General features: G+C 40.8%; 1 protein-coding gene across 4 annotated transcripts in view; it reads right to left on the bottom strand.

Annotated features, from left to right (window-relative positions):
• PAIP2B (poly(A) binding protein interacting protein 2B) overlaps positions 1–14,905 on the bottom strand; it is a 39,783-nt gene extending 24,878 nt beyond the window's left edge. For 2 of the 4 annotated variants that reach the window (XM_065929498.1, XM_065929497.1), the window contains exons 1-2: positions 14,744–14,905; positions 14,003–14,059 (exon numbers count right to left, since the gene is read on the bottom strand). The gene's annotated coding sequence lies outside the window, so the exon portion shown is untranslated. The remainder of the gene's footprint in view (positions 1–14,002; positions 14,060–14,743) is intronic. The other 2 variants (XM_065929499.1, XM_065929496.1) reach the window with 1 other exon arrangement.
• Positions 14,906–15,388: the final 483 nt, after the last annotated feature.

Here is a 15,388-nt window from a genome sequence, read left to right on the forward strand (position 1 = left end):
CAAAAAGGACCACATACTCATTTTATTTGATAAATTTCTAGAAAAAAAGAATTGTTTTCCACATCATAGCAGGGAAAAAGGAGCTAAGCAGTTGAAATGCACATGTAATCAGGTTAAGAAAACTGTATTCACTAGAAATCTTTTTAGGAAAGGTATCATTCAGGGTGGGAGAAACTTCTTTAAAATTAATTTGCTGTAGAAGGTGAGTCCTAGAGAGGCCAGAGTAAGAGAACTGTTTCATGGGAGAAAGTGAAAGACTTCCCTGGTTAGTGGGAACACAGTGCTGGAGTAAGTTAAAGATGAAAAAAATGAGTGGTACACTTCAGATAGTGAAAGGCCTCATGCTGCATAATGTGGACTCTACCCTAAGATATTTAATTTTTTGTAAAACTACTAGGTCCATATAACGCTTAGGAGTTTGTGGGGGTTTTGGTGTGGAAATCATTGCTGAGGCAGGATTTGATGACTAAGACACAAGAATGGAACAGAAGCAGGTCATGAATTGGGAAAGTGCAGCAACCCAGAACCTCTAAGGGAAAGAGAGGGCATCACATGACAATCCAGCTACACAGAGGGAAGCACATAAGCTACCCAGATACCAGCAGGAAAAGATGAGAATAAAACAAAAGCTCTTCTACATACTTCACTAACATTCTCTTTTAATCTCTGCAGCAATCCTGTTGAGATAGATGGTCTGGTTTTTCAGATGAAATCTCCAACATTCAGAGATTTGTTTTCAAGTAAGGTGCAATCTAGTGAGTGCCAGAATTGGGGCTTAAACTTGTCTTTCTGTGCCCAAAGCCCACACTCTTAGCCACTACTCTACACTCTCACACTTCTCACTTTAGTTCCAGATGGCTCAGATATAAAACTGATTTTTCTCAAAGATTGCAAATGGGAGTTGGGGGAACCAGGTTGAAGAAAAATGCCCCTCAACAAAAGGACTAGTCTTTGGAAGGAAAATGCAAATGAGGTCACATCACACACCAGTGTGTTAAATCAGAATAAATTATTCCCTACCATAAGCACACTCAGCTCCATTTAATTTGAAGCTTGCCAGCACTCTGAGGTTGAGAAAGCAGACCCCAAATATGTCCATCCTACTCCTATGCACAACTCCAAAATCCACAAAACTCTAAAAGCTAAAAAATTTCCATATGCTTCACGTCAAAACTCAGTTGACAGTAAAACTTGGCCTGAACTGATGTGAAGCTATATATAGCCTTCATTTATCTTACTGACAGTGAATACTCTTGCTTTCCTCAGAAACATTAATGTGTGTGACTACGGGTTCACGCCAGACCCCCCTGAAGCATTACATAACATACAGAGAAAGCATCTCTAAAATATGAAAAATTCTAAATTCCAAAATTTATCTAACCAAAGATTTAGGACCCTCTATGAACCTGTATTTCAAAGTACTTAAAAGCAACTTAAAAAAATAAAAAATAAAAAAAATAAAAAATAAAAAAAGCAACTTAAAAAGAATGAGTAGATAAGAGATAATCTTTAGGATTTCACAGACAATCAATTTTTACAAGTATTTCGAGGACAACACAAGATTGTAACTTGTTTTAACTAAATAAGGGTGATAGAAAACATCCTTGAAAAGTGAACGTGAAAGTCGCTCAGTTGTGTCCGACTCTTTGCTACCCCATGGACTATAGAGTCCATGGAATTCTCCAGGCCAGAATACTGGAGTGGGTGGCTTTTCCCTTCTCCAGGGGATGTTCCCAACCCAGGTCTCCCACACTGCAGGTGGATTCTTTACCAACTGAGCACAGGGAAGCCTAAGAATACCAGAGTGGGTAGCCTATCCCTTCTCCAGCAGATCTTCCCGACCCAGGAATTGAACCAGGGTCTCCTGCATTGCAGGCGGATTCTTTACCAACTGAGCTACGAGGGAAGCCCAGAAAACATCCTTATCAACATAATCGTATAAAAGGATATTTTAAACACCACAAAATATAAAAAGGTCTTAATTTAATGCAAGAACTTCTAATTCTTTGTATTGAATAAATGAAGTTTTATAAAAAACACTATGTGGTCCTAACTTTATCTTACCACCTGCCTGACTGCTGAGTTGCATCAGTCGTGTCTATCTCTATGCGACCCCATGGACTGTAGCCCGCCAGGCTCCTCTGTCCATGGGATTCTCCAGGCAAGAATATTCTAGCGGGTTGCCATACCCTCCTTCAGGGGAGCTTCCCGACTCAGGGATAGGACCTGCATCTCTATGTCTCCTGCATTGGAAGGTGGGTTCTTTACTACTAGCGCCAGCTGGGAAGCCCATTATTTTACCACTGCTGGTGAAAATTCACCTAGGACCAGCACTGGCATGAGTCCATCTGGCTACATAAGATTTCTTCAGGAAGTTGTTAAAAATGCAGCCCCCAGGCTCCATTCTATCAGACCACGACTCAGGTCTCTGGGTGGGGCCCACAAACACACTGTACTTTAGAAAGCCAGTGGCTGTGCGATGAGCTTCAGGAGCAGGGGCCTGACCTGTAGGATATAGTTCTACTCTCCTTTTCCTCCTCCTAGTTCTCCTCTGTGGGGGTGGGAGGAAAACAAGAGTGTTTCCCAGCAGGGAGTCTGTCCCAACCACTGTCTGCAATACCAGTTATTCCTCCAGCAGTCAATGAGGGACCAGCTGGTCAACTTGACAGCTACGGGAGTCAGCAGTGGAACAGAAATGAGGTAGCAGACAAGTGAGAAAAACTTGTTGAAGTAAAACTCCTTCAGGAAAAGGTGTGGCTTCCAGAGTTGATGCCTAAATTCAGAACAAGTATCTTTGTCTTTAGCTAAAATAATAACCATAATTTAAAATATATGTATTTTTTATATATGTACGTGTGTGTGTGTAGATGTGTGCATATATTTATGTATTCCTTCATAGCTGTCTTCTGCACCCAGCTTCTATGCCAGGTCTTCATTTTTGTCCTTCATTTTTTATCTTCAGAAGGATTATGAGAATTACTAGTATTACCTCAAACAATGTAATGCTGAACCACTTAAAAAAAAAAATCCATAAGATGCCTGATGTGTTTTTTTTTTTTGCCTGATGTTTTATGAAGCAGATGATATTCTCCAACATATAAAATAATTACAGTGAGGTTTTTTTTTCAAAAATAGTTTTTCTTATTCTCTTAAATGACTGTTTAAAAAATTTTAAGAATAAATATAGCTAATATCTTTAAAAACACACAAAACTTTCATTTTAATAAGCACTCAAAGCACTTTCCCAGTTAAAACAAACATCAGCCCTTCTAAAGCAAGGCTAAATGTTAACTGGAGAATACAGAAGAGACATATAAATAACCCCCACTCTTACAGGATTAATCACTTAATCCTATTTGACCAGAATCCCCTGGTCTCTAAGCCTTGCAAATGAAATAAAATTTCTCACTTGATATTTGGCTAGGATTTCCAATCATGAAACAAGAATTATGTCATATCCCTATACACTGCTCATTACCTGAACTCAAACACTATGCTTAGTAGCAACAGTTGCGTCTTTCATGATCTGCTCCATAACCTCCTCACTTGTTACACTCCCAGACTAAATTCAGCTTTCTTCTAGAACCAGATTTCTAGAATTTATAGAAATTAGTATACAGCAATGGTTCTCAAAATTTAGTCCCTGGTCCAGCAGCATCAGTATCCCCTGGGAACTTGTTAGAAATGCAAATTACCAGGCCCCAGCCTAGACCTGTGGAATCAGAAACTCTGGGTGGGGCCCAGCAATGTGACTCTGAAGCACCACTGGTTTACAGCAAGTAGAAAAACGGGTTTCCTTCTATATGTCCAAAGCCAGGGGTACTGTATACTCCTGTATACTCTATCTTGACAAGGAATAAAGACATCCAATTAAGACATACTTTCCTCACAACTCCCACCCTCAAGTTAACAAGTTAGATAACAAAACAAGCTGCAATCAGAGATTTAGTTTGAAATGGATACTTAACAGGCATCAGTTCTCATCCAGTCTGATTTCACGCAATACATTTTCATCCTCTTACATCCAAGTTCTAAAAAAAAGATCTTAAGAATATGTGCCTCATATACTTATAGTGATTCTGTAACAAAACATCAACTAGGTCTGAAGATATCAAACTTACTAAAGAAGAAAAGTGGAATTATTTGCTATTAGAACTCCATTGCATTCAACAGGGAGTTCAAGTTTAGGACTTCTTTCACCTTTATACTTTCCAAGTTAATAGAATTAAACCAGAATTCTCCATTCTTCAAAAGCTTCTAGCTAGGTAGAATTTTACTGCACGACCTTGCTTTCAATGGGGACTGAAAAGCCCTGGTATGCACATTTGGTATATATAGACAGTTACATCTGGTAAACTCTCAGATGGTGAGTACAACCTCAGCACAAGTCTAAGTATTGGACAATGAGAACGCCACTATCAAAAGCAAACTCTCAAATAATTACATTCTTTTCTGCTCCTGTTTACACTATACTAAAATCTTGTACACGCGTGCTAAGTTGCTTCAGTCGTGTCCAATTCTGTGCGATCCTGTGGACTGTAGCCTGCCAGGTTCCTCTGTCCATGGGACTCTCCAGGCAAGAACACCACAGTGGGTTGCCCTCCTCCAGGGGATCTTTCTAATCCAGAGATCAAACCTGCGTCTCTTAAGTCTCTTGCACTAGCAGTTATGTTCTTTACCACCAGCGCCACTTGGGAAGCCCTATTAAAACCTCATTTTCCCTGATTTTAATGCATTCTAAAGGACGGGCAAGACCAGTCTACAGTCCACAAGTATACTTTCAAAAAGCAGGTAATCCCCATGAACTGGTTCAGAACACAAACAAATGAAGAGAACCTTCTAATGATTAGTACACAGGTTCCTACGTGCCAAGTTGCTTCAGTCATGTCTGACTTTGTGTGACCCTATGGACCACGGCCTGCCAGGTTCCTCTGTCCCTGGGATTCTCCAGGCAAGAATACTGGAGAGGGCTTCCATTTCCTTCCCCAGGGGATCTTCCCAATCCAGGGATGGAACCTGTGTCTCTTATGTTTCCTGCATTGGCAGGCAGGTTCTTCACCACTAGAGCCGTCTGGGAAGCCCACAGTATACAGGTAGCTCAACACATTAAACAGAACAAAAACAACACAAAAGAAAATCACAGACCAATTTCCATGCTATAAGAACAAACCTAAGGATACCAAGGGATTCCCTAGTAGCTTAGCTGGTAAAGAATCCGCCTGCAATGCAGGAGACCCCAGTTTGATTCCTGGGTTGGGAAGATCTGCTGGAGAAGGGATAGACTACACTCCATTATTCTTGGGCTTCCCTTGTGGCTTAACTGGTAAAGAATCTGCCTGCAATGCAGGAGACATGGGTTTGATCCCTGGGTTGGGAAGATCCCCTGGAGAAGGGAAAGGCTTCCCACTCCAGTATTCTGGCCTGGAGAATTCTATGAACTGTATAGTCCATGGGGTCGCAAAGAGTCAGACATGACTGAGCGACTTTCACTTATGGATACCAAGGACGGAAGGAGAGTGGGATAAAATGATAGATTGGGATGGACATATATACACTACTATGTATAAAGTGCACTTCCCAGGTGGTGCTATTGGTACAGAACTCGCCTGCCAATGCAGGAGACTCAAGAGATGCAGGCTTGATCCCCGAATTGGGAAAATCCCCTGGAGGAGGGCATGGCAGCCCACTGCAAGCCTGGAGGATCCCATGGACAGAGAAGCCTGGCAGGCTACAGTCCATAGGGTCGCAAATAGCTGGACTCAGCCGAAGCAACTTAGCATGCACACACGTGTATAAAATAGATAACTAAGGATAACCTACTGTAAGCACAGGGAACTCTACTCAACACTTTGTGTGACCTAAATGGGAAGGAAACCCAAATAAGAGGGGATATATGTATATGTATAACTGATTCCCCTTATTGTACAGGAGAAACTAAAACAACATTTTAAAGCAACTGTACTCCATTAAAATTAAAAAACAAAAACAAAAACTAACTCCATAAGCATGCCAGAACTATTTTAACTATGAAATGTCATGGGCTCTAGATTGAACAACCAGGGAACAGTGAGTTAGTATGTGAAAAACTTGTTAATTTTCAAACTAGCAGACTTCACTGAAAATTAATTTTTTTTGAAAATTAATTCAAATGTGTTATGAGGTTGGAGCCCTAACAATATTCACATATCTTTTGATGAACTCAGCCTTATTCATGTTATTTGGAAAATTTAATGCTATTTGTGTTCCGTAAGTTAAGAATGTCTTAAATATACTTTTAGAGACAATATTTTTAAAACATTTTCCACGCTACAAACATAATTTCAAATAAAACAGGATCAAATAAAACCAAATTATTTAAAAATAAAGCAAAACGAAAAAGTTATGATCAAATAGGGTTCAGCCCAGAAATGCAAGGATGGTCTAAAACTAAGAAATAGGAAAAAAAATAAATCTCTACCTCAGCATCTCAACAATGAAAGAAAAATAGATATTATAATTCTATTTTTGGAAAGGTTTATATGCATAAAAAGGTCTAAAATAAAAAAATAGAATGTTTTGGGTGGCAAAATTAAAGACATTTTTCCTTTTATTTTGCATTCTGAATTATTACTTTTAAAAGTGTGGTTTTTATAATCAGGGACAAATGTTCTTTTCTTATTCTTATTTTTTCTAATATATGTATGTGCCGTATAAACTAGAGGGCTTGAATTTCCTGCCTCTTGAGGTAGCTCAGACAACTTTGGGAATGTGCACTAAACAAAACTGCCCTGTCTTCTTTTTTTTTTAAAGGTCCTTCTATAGTGACACAGAAAAAAAAAAACAATTAGGTAAGTTTAAAAATATTAGAAATGTAAATGCAATTAAAAATAATACATATGCATATGAAAAAATACAAGTGAATATAAAAAAAAGCAGCTATTGAAGCAATGGGGACTGCCATTTGGCAGTTTCAATATTTTTTTAAATATACAAAACTGAGTAAACAAGAAAAATAAAGCTGCCAAATCTTTCCTGGGGCCTCTCTTGCAATCTTTTCCACTATACTAATAACTATGTATTCACCTGATACTAAAGAGATGGGCAGCACCTCAGATCCTTTTTTCTCCTCTCTTTCTCTTCACTCCATTTCATCCATTTATTCATTTACTCACTCATTTTTTTGAAAAGGTAATACAAACATATGATTCAAAAAATTTTTATTTATACATATATGGGCTTCCCAGGTGGCCCTAGTGATAAAGAACCTGCCTGCCAGTGAAGGAGACATGAGAGACATGGGTTTGATCCCTGGGTCAGGAAGGTCCCCTGGGGGAGGGCATGGCAACCCACTGCAGTATTCTTGCCTGGAGAATCCCCATGGACAGAGGGTCCTCGTGGGCTACAGTCCACAAGGTTGCACAGACACACGACTGAAGCAGCGTAGCACGCATGCATGTATAAAGGCATATACAGTGAAATCTGATTCCCACTTCTACTTCTTTCATTGGTTTCTTATATATTATTTCAGAATTTCTTTTTGCAAATTATAAGCAATATTATATTCTTATTCTACCCTTGTGTTTCTCTTCCTCATTCTTTTTACAGCTATACAATATTCCATGGTTTTGGATGTATCAAGGTTTACTTAAGCAGCTCCTGTTGATACACTGGAGTTATCCTTTTCATGCAACTACAAACAATACCAAGCATAACTATGTAAATACATTAAGCTCATTTCTGAATGTGTCTTTCATGATGCTTCTGAAGTGGTGCAGGATATTAGATTACTGCAAGGTGACTCATTTCACCAGGCAGAGAAGTCAGCTCCTATTTAACAATACCTTGGGAGTTAATCATAATCAGAATTTGACAGATGAATTAAAATTATGCAGCAAGGTCATTAATTAATTCTCATATAACCAAATCTTATTGAAAAGAAAACACTGGCAATCATCCCCTGAAATTCCAGAGTCAGAAAAGGGTGTGGATTTTCAGCATGCTCTTAAAATGCCCTACTAGAAAAATATATGTCTAATATGGCCTAAAATTAATGCAAAATAAAAGCAGCATTCTCTCAAGGTGGAAGAGTACCATTCCAAGACGGCCTCTGCCTGCCCCCACCACTGACTCCTGCTCTGGTTCTGTCCCTTCCCAGGGTGTGTCTGATCACTTTATAGCATTTCAAAATATTAACAAGGCATACTTTTCAAGAGAGGAGGTGATCATATAATAATCATTTTTAAAATTTGGGACACATTGACCAAGATGATAATAACTTGGCTAGAATGTATTTTTTCTCTCCAAATGTCTCTCCTTCCTCTCCTTCTTATCTATGAGATTATAGAATTATACATTATTTTACAGTGGACATGGAGACTACCGATAAACCTTGGTTTGGTAAAAATATATTTTAATTCATCATTCCTCAAATTCTGTCTCATATAATTCTGTTCCAAAAGATGTTTAGGTATGCTGTGGGGGTGGGCTGAATACAATGTAGCCCTTTTGAAGAGCCATGATTCACAAAGGATGTTAATATAATAAAGACTTTAGAGATGCCCTGCATTTCAGAAAACTTTAACCCAGTTTATTTTGACACAAAATTCTACTGTGGCATAACTATTCACATTTTATGCTCACAGACACTGCCTGAACAAATGTAACTATTAACTGAATGCCCAAAACAGATATAGCAAAAAGGGATAATTCTTAAAGTCTTTCCTACCACTAATTGTCTTCACAAAGTCCCTAATTTTGGTCTAGTGCACTCCTAACTCTTCACCCACCAAGGCACAGCTCAAATACCACCTCACTTGAGAAATCTTCCTCCAACATTTCATATTATGAAATACTCCTTTCTCCTGGGTCAGATAGCACTTTATTCCCATTTCTATTACCTCACTTACACAATAAATCATTTATCTGTCTCCCTGGTAGCTTGTTAGCCTCTTGAGAGTAAGTTTGATTACATTTTCAGCACCTTGAACAGTGCACACACATAATGACCTTCACGATGAATTCACTACAGTGTAATAGTTCCCAAAAGTCAGTATTTGTATTTCTAAACTGTTGACACCCTGCCAACAACCTGAAGATATTATACTTTTTCCCTAAAATTTGCATCTATTACTGAGCAGGTATGATCATAAGTTAATTCAGTTGTGACATGCCTTCCGACCAAGCCCACTGATAGTTTTTTGGTTTTTGTTTGCTGTTTTAATCTGCTAGGAGCATATAATAAACCTCATTATCTTTTTATATCTCTGTGCCTTTGTACCTGCTAGTCCCTATTTGAAATGCTGCCTCAAGGTTTTATTTATCTAGAAAACCTTCCTACTCATTCTTTTTTTTTTTTTTCTACTCATTCTTTAAGAACCAGCTTAAGCAGTATTTTCTCTGGGAAGCTTTCCTATCCTTCCATCCTCTCAGGAAGAGTTAAGGAATTCCTTAAGTCAGACATTTGTGCATTTATTACCATGCCTCAGGCACAGAACTAAGTGCCCAGGATAGAGGATGAAGATGTTAACCCTCCCTCAAGGAGAATAGTCTAGTAAAGAAGACAGCCATATAAACAAATAACCACACTATAATAATGTCAAATGCAACATCAAAAGGAAGATCTATGCAATATTTGACATGTAACAATCACTTTGTTAGGTGCTTTATTAAACACTGTCTATGATCATGGTAGGCAAGTATTTTAATAGGACAGAAGTCCATGAAATTCTAAGGACCACTCTATACTCAGTTGTTTTCTGAAGAAACTGTCATCAAGGGGTTCTTCCTGTATATGCTACAGTCTGTGTCATAGATAATACATGAAACCAATTCTACTTCTTTGGCTACAAACTCCTGGACTAAACTCAGAACTCTAAGGACAATCTACAGGCTGAACGTGAGGAAGATCACTTAGGACATGGCTTGGTTCAAAATTTTGCTGTACAGGAGTCCTCCATTTTGTAAGGTGACAAAAGAATCCAATCAGATACTCTCTCTTAGGAAACACAAATGTTGAGTGAACAAAACAAAAGAAAGCAGGTCTTCAGAGCTTAAATTCTAAACCTATCCTAACACTGAAAGCACTAGGGCCAACAGACAATATGGTGGCAAAGATGATATTCCACTATAGTTACATTAAACCCTCATCATCAAAAGTAATGTGTGTGTCTCTTCCTCTCAACAAACAGGGGCCTAGCACATCAGATCACCACTTCTGAAATCAGGAAACAGGCTCTAAAAGTTTAACAGCCCCTCAGACTGGGAGAAAATAATAGCAAATGAAGCAACAGACAAAGGATTAATCTCAAAAATATACAAGCAACTCCTGCAGCTCAATTCCAGAAAAATAAATGACCCAATCAAAAAATGGGCCAAAGAACTAAACAGACATTTCTCCAAAGAAGACATACAGAAGGCTAACAAACACATGAAAAGATGCTCAACATCACTCATTATCAGAGAAATGCAAATCAAAACCTCAATGAGGTACCATTACACACTTAGTCAGGATGGCTGCTATCCAAAAGTCTACAAGCAATAAATGCTGGAGAGGATGTGGAGAAAAGGGAACCCTCTTACACTGTTGGTGGGAATGCAAACTAGTACAGCTGCTATGGAGAACAGTGTGGAGATTTCTTAAAAAACTGGAAATAGAACTGCCATATGACCCAGCAATCTGACTTCTGGGCATACACACCAAGGAAACCAGATCTGAAAGAGACACGTGCACCCCAATGTTCATCACAGCACTGTTTATAATAGCCAGGACATGGAAGCAACCTAGATGCCCATCAGCAGACGAATGGATAAGGAAGCTGTGGTACATATACACCATGGAATATTACTCAGCCATTAAATAGAATTCATTTGAATCAGTTTTAATGAGATGGATGAAACTGGAGCCCATTATACAGAGTGAAGTAAGCCAGAAAGATAAAGACCAATACAGTATACTAACGCATATATATGGAATTTAGAAAGATGGTAATGATAACCCTATATGCAAAACAGAAAAGGAGACACAGATGTACAGAACAGAATTTTTGACTCTGTGGAAGAAGGCGAGGGTGGGATGTTTCAAGAGAACAGCATCGAAACATGTATATTATCTAGGGTGAAACAGATCACCAGCCCAGGCTGGATGCACGAGACAAGTGCTCGGGCCTGGTGCACTGGGAAGACCCAGAGGGATTGTGGACAGTGAGATGGGAGGGGGGATCGGGATGGGGAATACATGTAAATCCATGGCTGATTTATGTCAATGTATGGCAAAAACCACTACAATATTGTAAAGTAATTAGCCTCCAACTAATAAAAATAAATGGGAAAAAATAAAAAAGTTCAACAGCTTGACCAAAGTCACTCAGGTGGTAGGTGGCAAACACAGAAATTAAAGACCAGATCAATCTGATCCTTCTATAATATCCTACCAACTATATGAGTAAACAGCCTCAAAATCAACCAATGACAAGTAGAGAGGCTCAAAAGGCAAAGTATATGCATGGAGTAGAAGAGAAATGTACTGGAAATCAGTATGTTAAGAGGATGTGAAGTGGGAGGGGCCACACAGGGCTTTATCTTGGTCAAACTAATCTCTAATTCCAAACTAGACCTCTCTCCTGAGCTCCAGACTGTTAGCCGTCTGTCTCTGTTATTCAAACGGAGCATCTACAAGGGAGCCCCTTAGTCTCTAGTTTGTACTCCACAGTCTAAAACAGAGCTTGGCTTACAGTAAGTGCTCAATAAATATTTGCTGAATAAATGAATAAGAGAATGAATTCTCAAAAATAATTCTACAGTGAGCTGCAGGGACAGTTGCCCTGAAATAGATTCCAGGGTTCCTTCGCAAGTACACTGGATCCTCATTATTTGTGGATCCTCTATTTGCGAACTTGCCTACTTGCTAAAATTTACTTGTAACCTCTACATCAACACTGATGGTGCTTTTGCAGTCATTCACGGACATGCATAGAGGGGCAAAAATTTTGAGTCATTCCTGAGTACGTTAAGGTCAAACTAGGCAGTCCTCTGCCTTTTAGTTTCAGTTTTTGTGGGGATGACAAAGGACGCAGGTCAGTAGAGGGCAGTGCAGTGCAGGAAGCTCTGGCTTGAGGGGGGTGGTGGGGTGGGGGGGGCGGCCAGCCGAGCAGGGTTTCAACCTGAACTCTGGCACTGTTAGGGGTTGGCCTCACGCAAGTCACTTAACACTTCTGCACCTCATTTTCTCTTCTGTAAAATAAAGAAATAGAATCTACCAGAATGACTTGTATTTAGGAAAAGATTCAAATCTATGTGAGATACGAACATACTTTCCCTAGGAGCAATCGTTCAGGATTCACTAATTTAGTGTTCTGTGTGATTTTATATATTCTCATGAATAGTGAGAATCAATGTAATTATTTATAATGAGGTAACAAAAAATACAGATAATAATTATTTGAATGGAGGGGAGGCAGTGTGAGGCTTCAGTAAGATTTTCAAGTAGGACCTCACCAGGCACAGAAGGTATGGAAAAGTCTTTTAAGAGAGAACAGTACCTACAGAGAAAAGCCCAGATACGTGAAAGAAGCAGGTAGTCTGGGAAAAGGCACTTCAGAAGGTCTACAGCAGTAGGACGTGAGGCGAGAACACGGTGCCACATTGCTTCTCTATGCCCTGTACACAACTTACACTATGGAACCGCTCCCTCCACATCTAATTCTTGGTTTACAGGTCTCTCTTCCACCAAACTATGAGCTCCTTAAATGCAAGGTCTCTAGAATAAATCGTAGTTATGGTTCTAAATTTGCGAAGGAGTAATTACTAAGCACACATACATCTGAAAAGATGGTACAAAAAGAAGTCTGGTTTTCAACTGAACCTTATACCAACTCACAATAGTGTAATAACCAATTCACAGGCTTATAATTTGTCTGGGACTTTTATTTGATGATTGCTAATAATTCTGTCATAATTTTGTTGCTGTGTTCTAGACATCTAGGCATTTGTTAGAGCAGTTTTAAGATTTTCCTCTTTTCAGTTTGATTTTCCATATTAACAGGGCTCAAACATATGGTCCATTAGACAATGCTGCCTCTTCAGATTAAAGACTCCTTTTAATTCTATTAGACTTCTCTACATACAAGATACAGTTTTACCATAGTAAAATACAAGGCAGTATTGATATGTGTCACAAATAAGATAAGGAAAACAACAAGAATTTTTCACAAAGGCTTGTAAAATTCTGGCTAAAACATAGCAGACACAATGTTAAACTCACTGCTTACATTTCCCCACTAAGAACTAGGAAGAATAACTTGAATTTATGTAAAGTCGTGAAACTAAGCACAGTTTAAATCTACAAGGCTTTGGACACCTGTATTTTCTTTCTTCCTCCCTTCCCCCATGCACAGGGATAAAAGACCCATCTGGCTCACCCCCATACTTCAATTTCCTCCATCCCCTCAAACAAAATCCTCACCGTCCAACATCCAAATTAATATTTTCAAAACCCTAAAGTCTCAATCAAAACTGAGTATGATAGGTTACTTTTTCCTCCTAAAAATTCTTGGCATATTTTATTTAGGCACAACACAGTTTGTACCATCTAGAAACATATGGCTAGAACCACCACTAATGAAACCCAAACTATTATGAAAGTGAATCCAAATTCTCTGTGAAAGGGGAATATAAAATGCTGTTTTAAAAGAGATTAATGCTATATTATCCAAATCACAGTGCTATACAGCCAAAATATGTCCTATATTTTATGACTAAGCAGGGTAGTCAAGCCATTACTTACACTACAAACTCTTCCACACCCCAGTTAAGCTGTTTCAAGTATAACCCAATTCTATTTGAATAAAAATAATAATAATACATTTAAAACTTTCTTGCTGCCAGTAAACCCTTCTCATTTGCGTTTTCAAAAATGGTCACTAAACAACTATAATGGGACAGATTTCATAAAGGATATAATGATTAAGTGCCATTTTCAGGAGGGCAAGACGTGGCTACCATTAACAAACTGATTAAAGTCCCCAACCTTCAAAAGCTCCCCGGACTGTATATTCCGCGTCTCTTGGGTTCACCTTCCAGCTGCCTGGTAGGGGCAAGTGGAAAATGTTAGTTTCTGTGAGAGATGAGGACGAAATTTAGGGGATGGGAGGGAGCAAAGGGCCGACTCGCTGAAGGGAAGGATGAAGAGAAGTGACCAAGGTCCCTAACTCACAAGAGGTATCAACAATGAAGGCTAGAATAACGCGGGAAGCGGAGAATGTTTAAGAAACGCAAATAAGGCGGCGGGGGTGGTGGTTGGGGGGAGGGGGGGGTCCCGCGAATGGGGGAGGGGCGAAGTGCGCAACTCCTCCACCCTCCCGCCTCCGGGAGAAGGACCGCGGGAGGCAGCACTGGTCATTTTGCCTAGCGGTGTGGCACCCACTCGGGCAGTAAAAGGACACGCAAGCCTGAGACTTCAGTCCAAGTATTAGAAGGGGACTGGGGGGTGGGGCAGGGGTCAGGGAAGTTGAGGGCGGGGTTAGAATACCTTGCGGGCGCGGGGAGAAAGGGACCACAGACCGCCCCGCTGACCCCAGCGGTCGCCCCTTCTCGTCGAGGGCCGCGACGTGGGACCTGCCGGCCTACCCTCCCCACAGGAGCTCGGGCAGACAGGCGCCGCCCCTCACAGCCCCGAGGGCAGCGCAAAAGGAGGCGCAGGGCCCCCCAGAGCCGGGAGAGCGGCGCTTCCCGTGGGCTCTCTCTCCGGCAGCCCGGCGCGCGAGCCCACCTGCGTTCACTAGAAGCCCCTCCTCCGGACCGTCCTCAGCTACTCTTTCGAGAATCTGAGCCGTCGCCGCAGAGGTCGCCGTCGTCAGAACAGTCTCGGTCCCTAGTACCAAAGCGCGAGCCACAGAACCGGGGGAGCGCCTCTACCACTCGTCAGGTTACCTCTTACTGCACACTGGCTTCTCACCCCGCCCCCGAACCCAAGCCATTGGTTGCTGGGCACCGCCCCATTTGTCTATTGGACCAAAGAAGATGCCGCTCAGTCACCTAGAAGGGCACGTGTGCTGGTTATTGGCCTAAATGAGAAGCAGTTCCCGCCCACTCCCTCAGAGATTTCAGCTTCTGATTGGTACTAATGCCTGTCTTTTCGCTCCCTTCGTTCTTTCCCTCCGGGTGGAGCGTCTCCTTGCGAGAGGCACCCGCTCTGATAGGCTGAAAGGACGCTATGCTTTTCCCGGATAAGGCACTGGGCCAAGGATCCGTCCGGCCCCACGTGGGGGAGGAGCCCAAGGCACAGCATCTCTGGGTTTGTTTACACAGGCTCCCGCTCCTCTTTCCTTCCATTGGCTGAAACAGCAGCCGCTCCCACCGGGTTGCGCCACTCTGTCTAGCGTGGTGCGGAGGGGGCGGGACGGGGCATGGAGGC

This window comes from Muntiacus reevesi, chromosome 3, assembly GCF_963930625.1.
Source record: "Muntiacus reevesi chromosome 3, mMunRee1.1, whole genome shotgun sequence".
Lineage (NCBI taxonomy): Eukaryota > Metazoa > Chordata > Mammalia > Artiodactyla > Cervidae > Muntiacus > Muntiacus reevesi.